General features: G+C 35.3%; 1 protein-coding gene across 2 annotated transcripts in view; it reads right to left on the bottom strand.

Moving 5' to 3' along the window:
- LOC120427538 (matrix metalloproteinase-2) overlaps positions 1-19,371 on the bottom strand; it is a 574,651-nt gene that overhangs the window by 61,544 nt on the left and 493,736 nt on the right. The gene's annotated exons all lie outside the window — the stretch shown is intronic.

The following is a 19,371-nucleotide window of genomic DNA, read 5'->3' on the forward strand; positions in this document are numbered from 1 at the left end:
TGAGGGATGACTGTAGTACTTTTTGGAAAATCCAAACTTTATTATCACCACCACTGAATTACACCACTTTAACGACCAAGGCGAGCCGTTCTAAGCAGCCATAACGCTTAATGATGGCGCGTTATTTTCCCGATCATTAAAATTCCCTCCGCGGGCTTGCAAATTCTGCTATCGAAAACCAATTCCGTGCGCCAACCTGACTCTCCATCTAACTTTGGTTTCAAAAACCCCGTCTCAAGAACCACCACCATCCTTACCCTTAAGCCGTTCGCGGGGACAACTTTTAATTAGACAATTAATTTGGCAATTAATTAATTTAGCCAGGCATAATTTGTGTTAATTTAAGTTTGATCGTTTCGCCGTTTTTAACGGCCGTGAGGACTTGGATTAGAGCAGTCCTCCCAAGTCAATTCGAAGTCAGGACAAGTTTTTGCCCCGTAACAATGTTACATTTCCTGGCCATTTTGGGAAGAGCTCCCCCCCTCTCCCCTTTAAAAAGGGGTGTTATCACTTGAGTTGCTTTAATTGAATAGCGCGAGTCGTTCTCTCCTTCTCCTCCGGGGGGAAAATCGTCTGAACCGGAAAAGTGGAATTTGGTGCAGCATCCACGTGCAGTGTTGCCAGAGATGGGTCCGGAAGGGTCTGGAAGGGCGCGCGCGCAGAGGAAAAACAATTTTACCGTTTATGATTTCCGGCGGCGAGGAGCCCGGAGTTCATTCCGGGTTTTATTGGTCCCGGGTACTAATTTACGAGCTTGCCAACGTTACGATGGCTGGAAGAGAGGACTTTGTTGTGAAACCTTTTGGGACCACAATGTTGTTTACCGTGAGGGTTGTTAAATGTGATGGAAAAGAGTTAAAGGTTGGTTGATGTTTGAGGTGTTACACCAAGTAGATTATAACTTATCGCTGTAAGTTTAATTAAGTGTTTGTAACCAGTTACTAACTATTTTTGAAGATAAAGATTGTTATTATGAGAGGTTCTAGAGATTTGTCGAAAAGATCCTTTAAGGGGTTACATACATGTAGAAAATCACAAAATTTCATATTACAGAAAATTTATTGAATCAACTTAAAAGATGATTTTCTATCACTCCTGAAAGTTTCATGAAGATATTTTATGATTAAAGTAAGTTACAGGCGATTTTAGCTGAAAATTTTGCCATGCGCAAAGCGAACTGTCAAACTTTGCGAGCGTTTTTCTCTGAACACCGAGTTGATTTACGGGTGCCACGATATCTCGACATGGGATAGACAAAATTGGCTGAAATTTTGGGTGAAGACTCGCAAGACATATCCCGTGTGCATGACGAAGCGCGATTTTGAAATTTTGCATTTTTTAAAAATTCAAAAATCAAAAACTTTCGATGTTTTATGTGAAAAATATAAAAATATTTTTATCTTTTTTAAAAATATTTTTTTTGAAAATCGGCCTTCGTCATGCACACGGGACCGGTTTAACGAGTCTTCACCAAAATTTTGAGCCGAATTGGTCAATGCAGTGTTGAGATATCGTGGCACACGTTTTTTGAAACTGCTAACTTCAAATAGTTATATTTCGGCAATGATACAACCAAATGTCCTCAAATTTGTTTTGTTAACAGATGAAAATATATATATATATATATATATATATATATATAAATATATATATATATATATATATATATATATATATATATATATATATATATATATTTTAATGCCCTGAAAACAGATTTAAAAAAAGTTTATGTTTGTGCTCAAATCAACCTCTGACATTTATGCCGATTTACATGTATGTAACCCCTTAAACTATAAAAATCTCTTAGCTTATGAGACCATTTAAAAAACTCTAGAATTTTTCAAATATGTCAATCAGAATATAGAAATAATAGCGACATTGTATGATTTTTGCCTTTACAATATTTCTATAAATATTAACTACAAATCCAGTGATACTTTGGCTCGTGCCTCGAGTTGATTAGGCTCCAATTCGAGCCAAATTGACCAGAGGTTTGGGCCAAAATTTTCACTTGAAATACACCGATAGTTCATGCCAGTGTTGCTAGTTTCCAAAATGTCCTTTTAATATTCAAATAAGGCTGGTACAAATATTTTTGAAAGTTTTTGTCTTCCCCTCCTTCAAAATCGGGCCGAAAAATCAAAAGGATTTTTTTTTTCAAAAAAACTTCAAAATTTTAATGGAAATTCAAGTGCAATCGCTTCGCTTCGCTAGGAGACGGTGATTTAAGAGGATTCCACCTGAACCAGATTTTCACCACCAGGACAGTCGTCCATTGCCGGCCGCTCTCATCTCCAAGTTAGTGTCGCTTGGAGTTTGATGGTTTTTGGGAAGGTGAAGGTCTAGAATACGCTCTAAGCAAAAGTTGCGACCATTGGCATGGTGTGTTTAAGGGTTATAGTTTTATTCTCAAGGTAGGCAATCCGATGCTGCTCTAGAGACATTTCCCGTTTATGTCAAGTGAAAGGTACATTTTTTTAATGAGTGAAAATTTAAGGCGAACAATCGGATGCTACTGAAGAGACTTTTTAATTTAGCTGATAAAATTTTAAAATTGGTAAAATTGATTCTTACACAGCCGGTTGTGGAAAGATTAAATCATGTTGATGGTTAATTATATGCCATATAACAATGAAACTCAGAATAACTATCGCGTTGATTATTCTGAGGTGTTTTCCGATTAAAAAATTATTATATGTTGAATACAATCGGGATGTCGTAATCGTAATTGTAAGCAATCAAATTCATTCAATGGAAATTCAAGTGCAATTTTTAAATGCTTTCCCCTGCGTTAAGAATTATTTTTAGTGTATTTGGGTTTATTAGAAAATCTTTTGAATTTTTGTTAATTTTTCAATGTATAGTACCGCAAATAAATTTTTTATTCGCTAAAATTTTTGGTTTTGTCAAATCTTACATTATTTGAAAACTAATGATTGCAAACAACTGGCTGGGTGTAAAATGCATTTTTTGCAATTCCGTCGTGAAACTTCTTACTTTTCCTGTCATTCTTCAACGACGAAATAGCCTTCTTTTCTGTACCAAAAATAACAGAAAAGTTCTACTTTTCAGCATTGAAATGGGTTTTTTTGATCGAAATGATTAGTTGACAAAATACATGAACATTTGACTTATAATTCCTTTCAAAGGGTGTTTTTCGGAATTGCAAAAAATGTAGTATGAATCTAGTTGCAAATCTTGATTTTTTCAGCACTCGACGTATTTATCCAACTCGGTGAACCTGGTTGCAAAAATGTACGACTCGCGCTGAAAAAATCTTTTTTTTACAACTTGTTGCATATATTACTACTAAAACATTTTTTTTCAATCAAATGTTGAGACTATGGCATGTTATTATTTTTTTCGCATTTGTATCAATTCGATTTTTTGTGAGGATGTATCTTAAAAACAAATTCCTCGATTTTCAATATTTCAGTAAGAAAATTGTAGTTAATTTTCTCAGCTTTTCAGCTTTCGTTTTTTGAAAATGCAAAAAACAAAAAGAAATCGAAATTATATACCTAAAAGTAACTATAACAGTACGTTTTGATAAAAAAATTAAGTACTATTCGTTTGTGAAATCGACTTTGCCTTCAAAAAATATATTTAATATTGTTTTGAACACATTTTTTCCAAAAAATCATAGCTCCTAAACAAGACTTTGCACTATCACATACTTTCTCTTAGAAGATGTCTTTTTTAGTCCCCTAAAACATATCAGAACATTTTAAAAAAAAAGTTTTGAGTACAACTTTGCCAAACTCATCAAAACGATCAGAAAATCTCTTCTCATGATACAGAATTTCATATATTTACCAACCCTTTTTTGTATAACCTGCCCCAAAATTGGATAGAGACTTGTATGGAAAACTGAATTATTCAAAATTGCTTATTTTACATAGGAAAGTCATGAACTAAGTTTCATCCGAATCCAAAAATGAAAAAAGTAAAAATCGCGGACAAAGTTCTGTTTTTTTGAAAATAGTAGTTTTTCAATGAAATCTAATAAAAGGTAACTTTACCATTATTTTTTAATGTAATATCAAATTTGCAATAAACAAAAATCAAATGAGATTTCGATATAGCGCACCGATTTCAAGTTATTGCCATATTTAGGCATCAATTTTTTAATAGTCGCTGTTTTGCATTTTGTAAAAATAGTCCACATGCCAATTTCAGAAAAAAAATATTTTTCATGCATGTTTACATTTTACTTACATTTTTCATAACAGAATGAAGGAAAAACAAATCTTGACCCATTTTTTTTTGATAAATCACTACTGTTTCTACAAGATCATAACTTTTAAACAAATCATACCTAATCAAAGCTTTTTTCCTATTCTGGAGTTTGCTGAAAAGATTGCATTTTATGTTCCCTAAAACATATCGAAAACAAAAAAATAAAAATTGTGCTGCAATACCAGTAATCAACATTGATTCAAATCGGTAGTAAATGTGCTTTGATTGTTCAGCGTTTGAAAAAAATATAAAGTGTACAGAATTCTGATGCATTCACAAATTAAAAACCAAAATCAAATAGCTTGTCAACTCTGACTGAACCAAGACATCGCAAGCAAGACATCGTCTAATCTTTCTAATTACAAAATAATCTCCTAGTTCCAGACTCGAAACAGACACAAACTCACACAAACACCGTCAAACGAATAAATATTCTCATTTTCCCTCCCCACCTCTCGGTTCAAAACTTCATCTTGGCGTCGTCACAGAGTCGCGCGCTCCAGGTGGAATCACGGTTGGAAAACTGAAAAGTTAATTACGTGGAATGATATTGAATAATTTTACGGTCAACTGTTTCGTTTTCCCTCCTCGCGTCGTCGGTGGGATTTCATCGCATCCTGACGGTTCCTGCAACGGTTCTAACGCTGCTTCTGCCACAGGGAGAAACTTGATGATCTCATTTGGCCATCGTTGTTGTTTTGCTCCCCCCCAGAAGCACCTTCAGCTTCTTCAGCTACCTTTGCTTTCGCAGAACTGTGTACCGATTCATCTGTGATTCATGGGTCATTTTTGCACTGGGAGTTATTCTTTGGGAGATCTTGTTTATTTGAGTGTTGATATTTTGTTTACCTCACAGGTTGATATTTGAAAGTAATAATTTAATCGATTTTTGGACTAAATATTAAAATTGAGTTAAGCAAAACATCCAACACTAATTTCCCAGAGAATCACTCCGGTGTCCACTGGCTCCACACCGCTCTAATGAAGTTATTCCGGAGTTCCGGCACGTCCGGGGTTTCCCGGCTGTAGCTGGTTGGCTGGCTGGCTGGTGGTCGCTGCAAATCGCTCGCTCACTCAAGGAGGTTGTGATGATTCAAATAAGCATCACACCCAGGTTGAGTGAGTGATCGACGGGCAGATGAGGCTGGCTGAGTTGAGCTGGGCTGGGCTGGTTGTATATAGGTGGAAGCCGGAGAGATTGAGTTGAGCACTTAAGCAAACATTAATGAGCTTTTCCGATGCAACAGTAGCAGCTGAAACAGGAGCAGTTGTGGGTGGGTGGTTGGTTTGCTAGACAACGGGAGTGTGGGCGGATGAAATCTCGATCTCTTATAATTGAATGAGGGGGCAAACTTTGTTTCCGGCATTAATTATAAATAACGGACAGATAATTTTAAACAGCTTTTTGCTCGCAGCAAAGTGGCAGCTTTCGAACTGGTGCACGTGGGTTTTTTTCCTCTCTTCCAATGAATACACAGAAAAAAATATTCCTGTGAATTTACATTATTTATCATGTACCAAAAGGTATCATGATAAATGATGTATATTTACATTAGGTTCATTGGAAATTTACATTAGATTCATTGGAAATTTACATTAGTTTTGAAAATTTACATTAGTTTTGGAATTTACATTAGTTTTGAATTTACATTAGTTCAAATCAACTAATTCTGATTGGCCAATGGGAATGAAAAGCTCGACTTGGATTGCAGTAGGAAAAGGGTGTGGCCTATGTTCTATTTTAAAATTATTGAAGCGGGCAGCAAAAGGAAATTCTGCTTTTAAAAAGTTGTTTCACAGGTAGGGGACGCTTTCTCGTCGACGGCCAAGTGGAATAACGCTGGACTGGAATCGAACGGACGACGGGTAGGATGATCGCTGTTACTGCTGCTACCCGCTGCCGACTGAGCCATCTTCGCATTTTATAAACGAGCGGCTAAAGCATCAACTTGTTCAGGTCGAGGCTCAGGCAGTGGGTCAGCGAAGTATGAGAGCGATAGAAAGAGAACCAAATATAACTATTTTTAGTTCGGGTAGTTTTGAAGTCAACGTTTGGCAGAAATACATTGGATATATGATTTACATTAAATAGGAATTTACAGGAAGCCGAACACGGGTAGAAATTCATCAGATTTGAGTTTCCATGCTCAACGTTTCCATTAGATTCATGATTTACATTAGATTTAGATTTACATTGGAGTAGTTTCCATGACTTTTTACTCTTTACATCATATTTCAACATTACATTGAGCGAGTTTACATAAGAAACAGTAATTACGTGCTGTGTAAATTTACATATTTTTTTCTGTGTACTGTCGATTGAACTACGTGGGAACGTTGAATGGAATTCTGTATTCGGTTCAGAAATAGTTGTGCTTCAACAAAACTAAACTTGTGTATTATTGATAGAAATTATTGAAACTTTTTATCTTTAATTACCATTTACCCAACCTGACGGTAATTTCAGCTTGAAGCGCAAACTATGTAGCAAGAGTGGGACTTTGCAAAAGTTGCATCCATGGAAAACAAAATTATACTATGAATGCAGCGCGAGTTGGACTTCAAATGAAAATGTATTTTCCCAGCGTCGCTATTCATATCAGAGACTTCCTGCACATTGTTGTTCGTTAAGGTTGAATCAGGATGATAGAATGATTTTTTTAAAGCATGCTATGACCTCCTTCCTCAAAGTCGGCCCAAAATTTTGCCTCACCATCCTCAGAAATTTGTTCTAAATTTGGTCAGGGGGTGTCCATAAACGACACAATTTTCATATTTTTCCCCCACCTTCTTAGAAGATCATCCTCAAATCATCCATATGTAACGCAAAAATCTACCAAAATTAACTGACTCTTCCTCCTATGTCACAATTTCTCACGCACGGTCAAACCCCCCTCCCTGCCCCACTTTTTCAATTTTTCTATAACTAAATTTCTAACTTTATTTAAGAAGGTATTTAAGGAGGTATAGAGGAGAAAATCGTGACGTCAGAAATGAACTCAAATCGCTCAAAGTTCATTTTGTGAGTGACTTTAACATTTTGGCCTAGTTTGACAGCTACCTCGTTCCCAGGTTTTCTGTGGGAGAGAAAAGGAGGCGAATACTTTATGAAACTCATAACTGTCAAAATTCCTAGCCTCAAAATTTTGTCGCGAGTTGCTTTTCTCTTCTAATACATTTTGACATACAATCAAACACCCACTTTTTGACATTTCGCCTGCTTTGTTTGTTAGCTTGCATTAAATCGCAAAAACGTCATATTAATTGCTAAAAATTGATATTATCTTTGGAGAAAAGTTGTGAAATCGATTGGAAACTATACCACAGTATTTAAGAAAAATAAATTTATTTGGGTCATTCCAGGTCAGCTGAGTACACTTTTGGACTCGACCTTCACCGATTTGGACCAAACTTAGAGGGAACGTTCATCTATTGATAGTTAACAGAAATCTCAAGTTTGGTGCTGATTGGACCATCCCTCTATTTTTGGCACCGCCCTCTTTTTTAGTAAGTAAATCTTTCCCAGTTCCTGAGGGGAACACCCTTGAAGAGTATCGGGGCCGGCATTTTCAAAGCGGATTCAGTGGCAGTTTCATTCTTAACTTAATGTTAACATGTTAAGGTTAATGTTAACATTCCATAGGTCGCCTCCCTAAGGTGTCGTGATAAGGGTCCAGTTTGTGACGATACACTACCTTCCCTTTACTAAGCAATCGATTCAAGAAGGGAAAAGATCACCAATTGTGTTGGTCCGAGCCGGGATTTGAACCCCGATCTACCGCTTACGAGGCGGAAGCGTTACCACTGGGTTACGTGGCTCGGCCACGCCCTCTTTTTTGACGATTTAAAAAAAATCTATTAATCATAAACTTGCAATTATTTGAGCAAAAGACATTCTACAGGTTGCATTTTATGAAAAATTGTCCAAGGAATTCGATAAAAATAAAATTTTAACCCTTAAATGCCCACTAAGATTATATTTTAACGTTTTAAGTAATAAAATTCAGTTTTGATCAATTCCTTATATTTTTATTTGCTAATTTTATCACCATTGTGTTCCCCGGACAATTTTACATAATAATCAATGTAGACGTCAAATTAAAATGAACTATTGGCGAGGAACAGCGATTTTGCTGAAAAAAGTTTGATTTTGCGCTGCACTCTGACTTATGAATTCAAATCCGAAATAAGTTTCTCAAATATAAAAACCGAACTATGCGGGATTCATCTCTTTTTGTTGAAAATTACACCATATGCTTCCGAGTGCTGCGTAAAATCAAACTTTTTTCAGTAAAATCGCTGTATCTTGCCTATCGTTCAAGGTCTACATTGATTATTATGTAAAATTGTCCGGGGAACACGATGATGATAAAAAAAAACAAATAAAAATATCAGGAATTAGTCAAAACTGAATTTTAATACTTAAAACGTTGAAACATAATATACGGGGGCATTTAATGACTAAAATTTTATTTTTATCGAATTCCATGGACAATTTTCTATAATATGCAACCTGTAGAAAGTCTTTTGCTCAAATAGTTGCAAAGTTATGATTAAAAGAAAAAAAAGTTTTTTTTAGAAAATCGTCAAAAAAGAGGGCGGTCTAAAAATAGAGGGATGGTTCAATCAGCACCAAACTTAGGATTTCTGTTAACTATCAATAGATGAACGTTCCCTCCAAGTTTGGTCCAAATCGGTGAAGGTCGAATCCAAAAGTTTACTCAGTTGACCTGGAACGACCCATATTCAAAAAATCGTCCATATTTGGATTTGGTTTGACTTTCTCTCATGGCCTTTGCAATTTACTGGATAAAATTTATGTTTTTAAAATCTCAATATCTTTTTGTAACAGCCCCCAACACACCTCGCACAATCCTTTGAAAATTTCACGTAAATCGTAAAACTGTGAGAAAACTGCGATAATTTGTTTGAAATGAGGGGATTTTTTTTATTTTAGTAACTATTATTTTTTTAAATATTTATGCATGGAAAATAACTTACATGGCCTGCACTGCCCCTTATCGCATTGATGTCCCATATGCATTTTCATCGATTTTGAGTTTTTGATGCAGTTTGGTTCAAAATCGTGTGCTCTTTCAAAAGAGCCTATAACATTCAATACTTTGTTCTAGACATCAGGAGGAAATCCATTTTTTTTCGCGAAAACTTAACACGTAGCCTTATGTATGGGACAAACTTCAAATGCGTTTTTCCCAGTTTGCTGTTTTTGCATATGGGACATTTATGCGAACATGGGCAGTAACATTCCTGAAAAAAACTCACAAATCCACATAACTTCGCCCATATTCCTGTCAAAAGTTTCCCCGACAATCATGCAAACAGAGGTGAACTTTTCACCCTTCGCGGGAAAAATAAAGTTGTCTCTTTGGCCTCCAGCGCGGTTGTTAACTCGTGCTCAGCTTTTTCTTACCCACGTGAGCAAGAAGACAAGCAAGCCAATTGCAAAAAAAATGAAGCCGTGTCTCCAGGGAAGGATAAAAAGTTCGAGGGTATGTTTTCAAAAGGGCGAATGTTTTAAAACGTATTGAAATGCGTTATGATTTAAGCTTCTCTGATGAAAATATTCATGAGTTTTGAAATTGAAATTCGTCACTTCAAAAAGATGACACAAAAATAAAAAGACTGGCAGCACTGGGAGCTCGATTCAAAAAGTCTCAACATCTTCCAAGAAGATGGCTGACTCTGAGTAAGAGAACATATCTTTCCGGTACATATGCAAATTGAATTACGGATAAGCTGCATATGACAAGTGTATAATTCAGCATAGAACATATTTGCAATTGTTCCACGTTTGATGTCGGACTGGGGGAAAAATGCATGTTTGCATGCTGGCATGATAAGACTATTAACTTTCTTGCTTCGCTTTTTACGCTTCTGCAAGCAAATTTAATGCCCTCTTGAACTTTTCAAGCCACACTACAGAGCTGCATCAAAAGTTCAATTTACTTTTCCCTTCTCCCTTTTTTTCCCAGCGCTTATCTCCAACAAGAACATTACCTTCACTATGTTAATTCGCACCATTTCGGCCTAAAGTGAAGTTTTTACGTTCCGCCATAAAGCACACATACAGTAACAACCCTCCCCACACACACACAGACACAAAAGGCCACACCACAACAACAAGATAACACACTTGCCGTAAAATGACTCTGTTGAGAGCGAGAATTTTCCAAACCTAGACTTTTCGCGCAACCCACCGCGAATTAACATCATGTTATACCGGTTGATGATGGCGGTTATAAATTTTCCTGTTCGCTCTCTCTTTCTCCGCTTTCACTAGGAAAAGCCCCACCGGAAAAGCTTTCCCATCGCGCACACCGCAAATTTTCACCCCACAACTACTTCTACTTCGAGGGGGGAGGGGGAAATAATTCATCATTCCTTGAAAGTGGCCACCCACACCGCAGCGCTGCGTTGCTTTAACGTTTTGGGGTTTTGGGATTCTTTTTTTTCCTGCACTCTCTCATATTATATATTCTTCACTTCACTTGAAGGGGACTCAAAGGAGGGAAAATATGGTAAACTTTTCTGCCGAAATGATACCGGTAGAACAGACACTTTGAGTGTTGAACTTTGGGGGCCATCGATGGTGGTTGAACACGAATTCAGAGGATGTGAACAGAGTTTTTAGATACTGTTTTTGAAAAAAAAATGTAGACTTGGGTTTAAAAATTGTTTAATTATAAAGATTATGAATTATAACATTTTTTGTAAACATACACCCAAAACTGGCAGCGCTAGTCCGAGAGAATGATGGTCTCGAGTCGAGAGAATAGTGGTACCATTCACGGACGCAGAGAACACAGCTCGAGATGGGCGATAGAACTATTCTCTCGAGGTTCATTTGCAAAAAAAAGTTCATCCGTCAAACAAAAAACCTAAAGTGTCGACAACAGGAATCGAACCAGAGACCTTTGATAAACCAATCCAATGACTTAGCTGCCTCGGCCACCACAGCTTGCTGAGCAAGGAGAAGTCAGAAGTCGATGTATGACACTTGTTGGAGATTTATTGATTCAACTAACGAATGAACTCATTTGTTATGATGGTGTGAGTTGGTACCATTATTCTATCGATTTTGGCACTGAGCCCTCAATAAATTTTGAGAGAACGATTATCTCGACTCTGAATTTTGGGTGTAAAACATAATATTAACATATTTTTTTACGTTACTAATATTGCGGATTTAGCTGGTTGAATTTTCCAGCATCTTCTCACGGTAGTTGAAAACGGTCGTGGATAGGCTTAGGGGTGCCCAATTGGTGTGAAAGAGTTAAATTGAAATAAAAATTATGGCTGACAATTGTTATCTTTAATCACTTCAGCAACATTTAAAAAATACATTCCAGCATTTTTTTTTTATCTTTATGGCAAAATATTATTTATCATGAAAAATGTTTCGTTTTTTGTTTTTCGAGCATCCCTAGTTCTGGCTTGATGCCGCAAACAAAGTTGCTGCTGGATGGTGAGACGAAGTGAGGGGGAGAGGTTTTGACATTTGTAATCCCGCAACGGTGCAAGGGGGGCTAATCGGGAATCCAATCTGATTAGGGACAGCAGTTTTCAGAGCACTTAAAAGCTTGAAATTTGAAACACTTATTCTTTGTTTTGTGTCTGTTATCTCCAAAACTAATAAATCGGATTAATTTTTTTTTATTCAGATTTGGCCATTGCACATATTTTTCAAACTTTATGTCAGCACCCCTTCCCCCTTTTCAAAGTCGGCCTGAATAATAAGGGGACAAAAAAAATGTTCGAAAATTTCAAATTTCAAGTTCAAAATTTCAATGAGAAATAGTGTTCAATCAACCGAAAACCATTTAAAATACATTTTCCTGCGTTTATAATCATATTTAGCATGATGCATTTTCATGAAATACTAATGTGCATCCCACGATAGGTTTATTTTTCGCGAAAAAAAAAATTCTGACAATACATCGATATTTTGAAAACTAATGATTGGAAAGCAACTGGACGCGTGTAAAATGCATTTTAAAACACCTTTTTTATCCAATTGTTGAAACCTAGGCTTGTAATTTCATTTTATTAATTTTAAAATAAAATTTCCAAATGATACTTTAATATTAGGTGTGTAATCCAAAAACAATATGTTTTAAAAATGGTAATTTTGCTTGTTTCAATATATGAAATCGAATTAAAAATTGATTGGTATGTTTCTAGAGTGTAACATTTTTTAAGAAGTCCTAAGCAATATCTACAAATTTGCCGAAATCAAGGTGATAAGAAAAGCTTTTCTTAAATATTGATTTTAATTTTTAAAACACTATTTTTTTTTAAACGCTCAAATGGATGACAGATGTGATGGAACAAGTTGGCCAAAATTTATTTGGCAGTGTTGCCAAAATTTGAAAAAAAAATCAAAGATAATTTAAAATAAAGTTTTAAATTTTTTAATCGACCGCAACATTGGAAAAGGCCATATAAAACTTCTTTTTGACTTCAAGGCTGATAAAAAAGTTTTTTTGATTCAATCTTCAACGGCTGTTTTGCAAATTTGTTGAAAACATTCAGATTTTTCAGAAAACAATATTTCTAGAGATTTGTTGTTGTGCTTTTTCAAAAAGTGACTTTAATTAGAAAAAAGTCTACAATATAAAATTTTGTATAACTCAATCAAAAAGTTTGATTACATTAAATTTTACATCCAAAAAATAAATCTAAAAGATTTTCGAATCATTTCCAAATTTATGTATAATTTCTAAAAATTGACAACACTACCATTTGAATTTTGAATAACTTGTGCCGACTTGTCATCTAAAATATATCCAAAATATTTGTTTAATGTTGTTTTGCGCAAATTTGAAAAGTCATGAGCAATAATTGATCAGAAAACCAAATTTCAAGATACAGTTGTATGAATGCTTCAATAGCCACCAATAGTACAGCAGCCAAAATTGTATGGAAAAACTAATGATGCAAATTGTTTCTTTGCTCATAGCAAAGGTACACATAATTTTTTATCAAAATGAAAAAAAAATATCATCGTTGTCTCAGTATATCTCAGTTGATTAGTTTTTCGAGGTTTTTTATAATAATATTAACATTTATGTTTTGGCTCTTACTCGTATGATTTAATTCAGAAGGCGAACATTTGTTGAATTTTTTTTATTAGATCTTTTTATTGAAAAAAAAAAAAACAGTTTCTATAAATCAGTTCTCTTTAGTTTTAAGATAAATTTTGATCTCAAAGTAAATCTTTGCTTTATAAATATTGAGTTAAATACCTCCCAGTTTAAACTTTTCTGAACGGGATTTATTGTTCTTTAACAAAAAAGCACAATAAACCCATCACATTACGCTCGCTTTAGGCCTTCCACAAACTGGCAAATATTGTACCATTCTGTACAGTAAATCGAACCTTAAACCTACTCATCGAAAGCCAAAGGTTGAACCACTTTTTTTGCGGTTGACTTTCTGACTTTTAGCCACCATTACGGGATTAGTGGGCTCGCCCTCCAAACCCCTTTTATTCCACCAGAAGTGCTAAAATATTGAAAAGGATTTAACTTTTAATTATTACTCGAAACTTGCCCCGCAAAAGTCAGTCTGTTCTGGCTGCCTGCTGTTTCTAGGTTTGTGGGGGTTTGAGTTGGTCGCGCCCCAGCTCTCGGACTGATTTAATGAGAAATATTTTCCCGGTGATTATGTGATGAAATTATAAAGTTTTTCCCCTGTAGGGTGATGACGGGGGAAACGGTTTTTCATTGGCACGCGATAAAATAGGTCCTACAAAAAGTGAGAGAGAGAGACACACACAGACACTCGTCGCATACTTTTGGCCAACTGTTTACGACGCGGGTCCTTGTGTTTGCCGCCGGATAAAACTTTGGCCAGGAGCGATGAAGATGGCCCTCGTCGGCCGGATGGACTCGAAAGGTTGACGATGCTTACCTGGTGGAAGGAGAAAGAGAGAAGACGGAGGGAGTTCCGGAATTAGTTTGTGGAAAGCTGCTTGAAAATTTGTTTGCATTTGCTAGATAAGTTGCTCGAGCGGCTCTTCCCCTTGAACCCCCGTTGCAGGCTTAGTGGTGGAAAATTTCGTGAGTATTACAATTCCACGGTCGGGTCACGGGTTGGGAGGCGTTACTTGGGTGAACCCAACGGGCACAGTGTTGGGAGGAGGGATGGAGTTTGTTCATATTGTGGAATTTGAGGGCTTAGCGGAGCTGTTTATTGCATTTGGGTGTGATGGCATGGTGTGGTTAGGAGAGTAAATTTGTTTAGGGATGTGCGAGGAAAATGAATTGTTGAGCGACCAAGCGTCTCCTTGAAAACTTTACGGTTTGTTAGTTTTGAGGGAGACGCGTGGTTGATGAACAATAAACATTCAGTTTTTAAAATCTTGCTAAACAGCGAATATAGTTATGAAAAAACGTAAATTCTAAAATTGCCGGAATACTAGATTCTTAAATTAATTAAAAAATCGGGATAGATTTCCAAAATATTTATACAAATATTGGTCATTCATTCATTAATTGATCACGCGTCCGACATCTACTTTCACCAAATCTGCTCTTATTTGGCATGGGGTTGTTTTTGTTTCAAAAACAAAGAAGTTTGGTTACAGTGGAACAATTACGCATCCGTGACACCTCCCTTTTATTTCAATTTTTTTTTTAAAAACCTTCTTTTTAAAATGTATTTTCTAAGAAAAAACATAACAAAAAGTCAACTTTTGGTTAAGCAAATTTCAAAGATTTTTAGACGTAGAATCAGTACGCCAAAAAATTACGTACAGAGTTGCCAGGTATGGAAATTTTGCGCTTGAAGTTTTAAAATTCATTTTAACCCTTTGGACGAGCACTTATGGGCAAACTGACAAACCTCAGAAAAAATTGAATATAACTTGAGTTATCACGTATTTAAGTTGTAAAGTCCTGCATTGCTTAGTAAATGATTTAGTAATCAATCCATTTTCTACAATATATTGCGTTAGAAGTATATATATATATATTGCCTCGGCGGAGTCGCTGGTAGATAGTTGGACTCACAATCCAAAGGTCGAATCCCGGGGTAGATGGAAGCTAAGGTGTAAAAAGAGGTTTGCAATTGCCTCAACACTTCGGACACTTTGTTTCGAGTAGGAATCTCGCAATCGAGAACGCCAAGGCAATGCTGTATAGCGAATAATTTGATTTTTTGATATTTTTTATATTTGAAACGAAATTAAGTGAATGTCTTAAATTGAATTTATGCCAAAAAACAACAATAGTTCTGAGATCAATGTGTTTTTTTAAAGCTTCAAAGCAAAATAATCAATAGATTTTTTTTAAACGGGAATTTTTTTATTATCTTAAAACTGACTTTGCTTGTTTTTTTGGAACATGAATACAATCTAAGATATTCTCTTATTTCGTTAGGAAATTACAAAAAAATAATTCTTTAAATTTCTAGGTCTATTGTTCTCCAAAGCAATATATTGAAGAAAGCGAGATTGAAACTTTTGTTTTTCATTTTTAATTGTTGAATATTTTATGTTTGTAGTTTAGAATTTTTGCTTACCTTTAAAAAAATAGAATTACTCTGATTTAGAGTTTTTACTTCTTACATTCTAAGCATTTGTTTTTTTTTGCAAATTGGTTTTTTTAAATATTGAATACATTAGTTTTTGAGTAAGAACTCTTAAGGCGTCATCCATAAAGTATGTCACGCAAAAATCGACCAAAATTAATCCCCCTCCCCCCCATGTCACGCTTTGTCACTCTAGCTCCGTCCCCCCTCGAAAAGTACGTCACGTTTTGTCGAACCCCCCCCCATCCTAGATTTTTTTGAACAATTTTGCATGATTTATAAATAGGATTATTTTTAAAATTTTAAGTTGAAGGTTGTGTTTTGATTTTTCCGAATTTTGTTGAGTGTTGCAGTGGTAGAACTGAGATTTTTCATATCGTATTTGACATGAAAGTTTATGTTTTTTTCATGAATCATAATTCAACTGAAATAGTGTTTCAAGCCTTTTTGTAAAACATTTTGTTTACAATTTTGAAAAAAATATTCTTGCAATTTGAAATTTTGATGTTTTTCTCTCTCGGCGTTGTGACAAAAACTTTGATTAAGAATTTGCTTTAAAATGAACCGAAATTTGTTGCGCTTAACATGAACCTAATTATTAAAAAAGTAAACTTCTATACAGGAAATTGTATTTGATTTTTTTTCCGTTGATCGGTTTTCAAATTCTCGTTTTTATTTAAAAAAAAGTTTTGTTTCCTGATTTTTGAGGACATTTTTGTTAATTTTTTTAAAGGCAAATAAATAAATAATTCAAAATATATTGCCAACCATGGTTTTAACTTTCACGTTTTTCGCCATAAAAGACGTGTTGCAAAAATAAATTTCCACAAATAAAAGTTTTTTTTCAGATTTTTGTAATGTTCATTATAATTTTAATGATAAATTAAATTTTTAATCATTTTTTGTGCGAATTGTATTTTGTGCCTTGAATGCAAACGTTTTGAAATACAATTGAAATAATTAAATTAAAATGTTTTTTTTATTTAAAATACAATTGTTAATTTCTAAATCCTTAAAACTTTTTTTTATGAGACTGTTTATTTTATTTAGAAAAAAATCCATACCCTTGTAGAGTATCACAAAATGCTCCATGCATTCTAAAAGTTATGTTATTCCCAAAAAATGCAGAATATCTAGCATGATTGAAAATATATTTTTTTCTTCAATATTTGATCTTTTTCTGACCTGTGATTCAAAAATTAAAAATTCGTTAAATTTGGGTTTGATTTGATAAAAATGCTGAAATAAACGTTTATCAAAAACGCTAATTATAATTTGCAAAGCAAATTTCAAATTCTGCAAATAAAAAGTTGTCATTTGAACACTCATTGCAATAAAAATAATGTTGAGACATCAAAAACTTTTTTTGTTCGCTAGAAAGAGTCTAAACTATTTCAATAACATTCACCAAAACATCCCAACTTTCCAACAAACCATCTTCCGGAGTAACCTTCATAATCTTGGCTTCCTCAGCGCATGAACTAGGACGGTTCATTCTTCAGCATGCATCTTCCTGCAAAAGCTGAGCCCCGTCAATGTGGCAAAGTAATTCCATTATCGTATCAACGTAGGAGACGGCTGCAGCACCAGCACCACAACCAACGAACCAGCAAAGTGCATAGAGCGATGTGTGTGCACTCTCGAATTAAGCACGCTCTCTGTTCTGGATGCACTTTTCACGCGCGACTGTGTGAAAACCCACTGTATGTGTGTGTGTGTGTGCTTTTGTGCAAGAAGAGGGCAAACATTTTATAGTTTTAATCCAGCTCATTGCACCTTGGAACAATTTAGAGAGGGTGTGTTTGAACATGTGTGTGTGTGCACTGCGTGTCTGCGGTGCTTTTGTTGTGTAAACATAAACTGTGGAAAATATTCAGTGAAAGTTTGCTCTTAGAAGGTTATGTAGCGCTTTGATAAGGTTTTCCACGAAAATTCTTGAGTTAACAAAGTTTGAGGTATACGTGCAATTTCCGAATTTTTATCGAAAATTTCTTTCTGAACGTTTCGACAGGGTTTGTTTATTGATTTTTTAATTATACAGTTCAATTAGGAGCTACCAAAAATTAGCCACTTAATTATTATGAAAACTTACTAATTTCATGCAAATTGCGTACCTCTCTCTCTCGTGTTTAGAGCACCTCTAATAAACGGATTAAAGATCTAATCCAAACGGTAGCCGCGGCTACCAAAGAGATTACAACAAAGTCAGTAGAATATTATGGCATCACCCGGCGATGAAATGCCATAGCTAAGGAAATTTCCAGTGCGACCATTACCCACCACCACCATCAGATTTCCAATTCAAATTATCGCGGTCTACATCTCGAGACGAAAGGTAAACACGCCGGCACAATCAGTTCATCTACTTCAGTGGTATTCAAGCTGAAAATCATTATTCAGTTATTTTAAAAGTCCTGAAAAAATGGATTGAATTTGTTTCTATATATTCTTAGACAAAAATAACTCACAAATTATGAAAATCATGTTTCAAATTGATTTCATTAGTATTTATTTTGAATAAATATACGATTTTATAATTTCATTGGTGTTTTGAAAACTCTATTGGTTACAAAATGCTTTTTTATTTTATTCTGAAAAAATAGAATTTCTTAGATTTTCTTTCTCACACATTTTTCAGTAGCGTTTGGTACGGTATGTCCACGCATCCTTCCTCCCCTCTGAATTCTGTGAAATGGGAACTTTTAATTTTTGTAAGGCATTCTCGGGTGTATTTCAGAGGTTTTTCAATAAAAATCACTGCATTATGAGAAAAAAATTTGTTTTTAAATCGTATTGTTTTTGTGTTTTTGGAACACAATTCGATTTTTGTTTTGGAAAAAAATAATAATCTTAAGAAAAACCTAAAAGTAAAAAGGAAAATTAAAATTTAAACTTTTTGAGATATAATAACTGTTTTGGATACTGCCGAAATATGAAAAAAATATTGTATCATAAAATTTACAATTTTTAAAAGATTTATAAAAAAATCAAACTTTGACTTTAGGGGTTTCAACCAGTCTTCCCGAAACGCGCGCACGCCGTACAACGTACAACGTACGTACAAGTTTTCAGTGCAGATGAACCTCAAACACACCAGGCTGCCATGTTCGAGTTCTCCCCGCACGGCGCACTCAAGTTTACACGCGGTGTAAACACGGGGTGCACACCTCGGGTACAACGCCGTGCGAGCGAAGAGCGTGTAAAGAGACGAAAAAATGACTGCTTCTCACTCTCTCTGTTGCAAACACTGTAGTGTGACTGCAGCGGAGAATGAAACACCACTTTACAGCAGAGGGAGCGTGAGGGAATTATTTTTGTCTCTTTTCTGCGTCGTCGGCTTGCACTGGGTTTGTACCCGGGGTGCAAGGTTCAGTTTTAAACTCGAGGTTTGTGTGCGCGTACAGACTGTACACGGTAGAGTTTAGGTTTGCTTGTACGCGTGCACACGCGGTGCTGGTGTTTGATCGAGTACAGAAAACAGAGAACGCGGTTGAACGCGGTGCACGGGAATCACTGGTTTCAACTCAATGCTTGAAAAGGTATCTGTCACTGAATGGGCCTGTTCGATATTTGAAA

The sequence above is a fragment of the Culex pipiens genome, chromosome 2 (genome assembly GCF_016801865.2).
Source record: "Culex pipiens pallens isolate TS chromosome 2, TS_CPP_V2, whole genome shotgun sequence".
Taxonomy (NCBI): domain Eukaryota; kingdom Metazoa; phylum Arthropoda; class Insecta; order Diptera; family Culicidae; genus Culex; species Culex pipiens.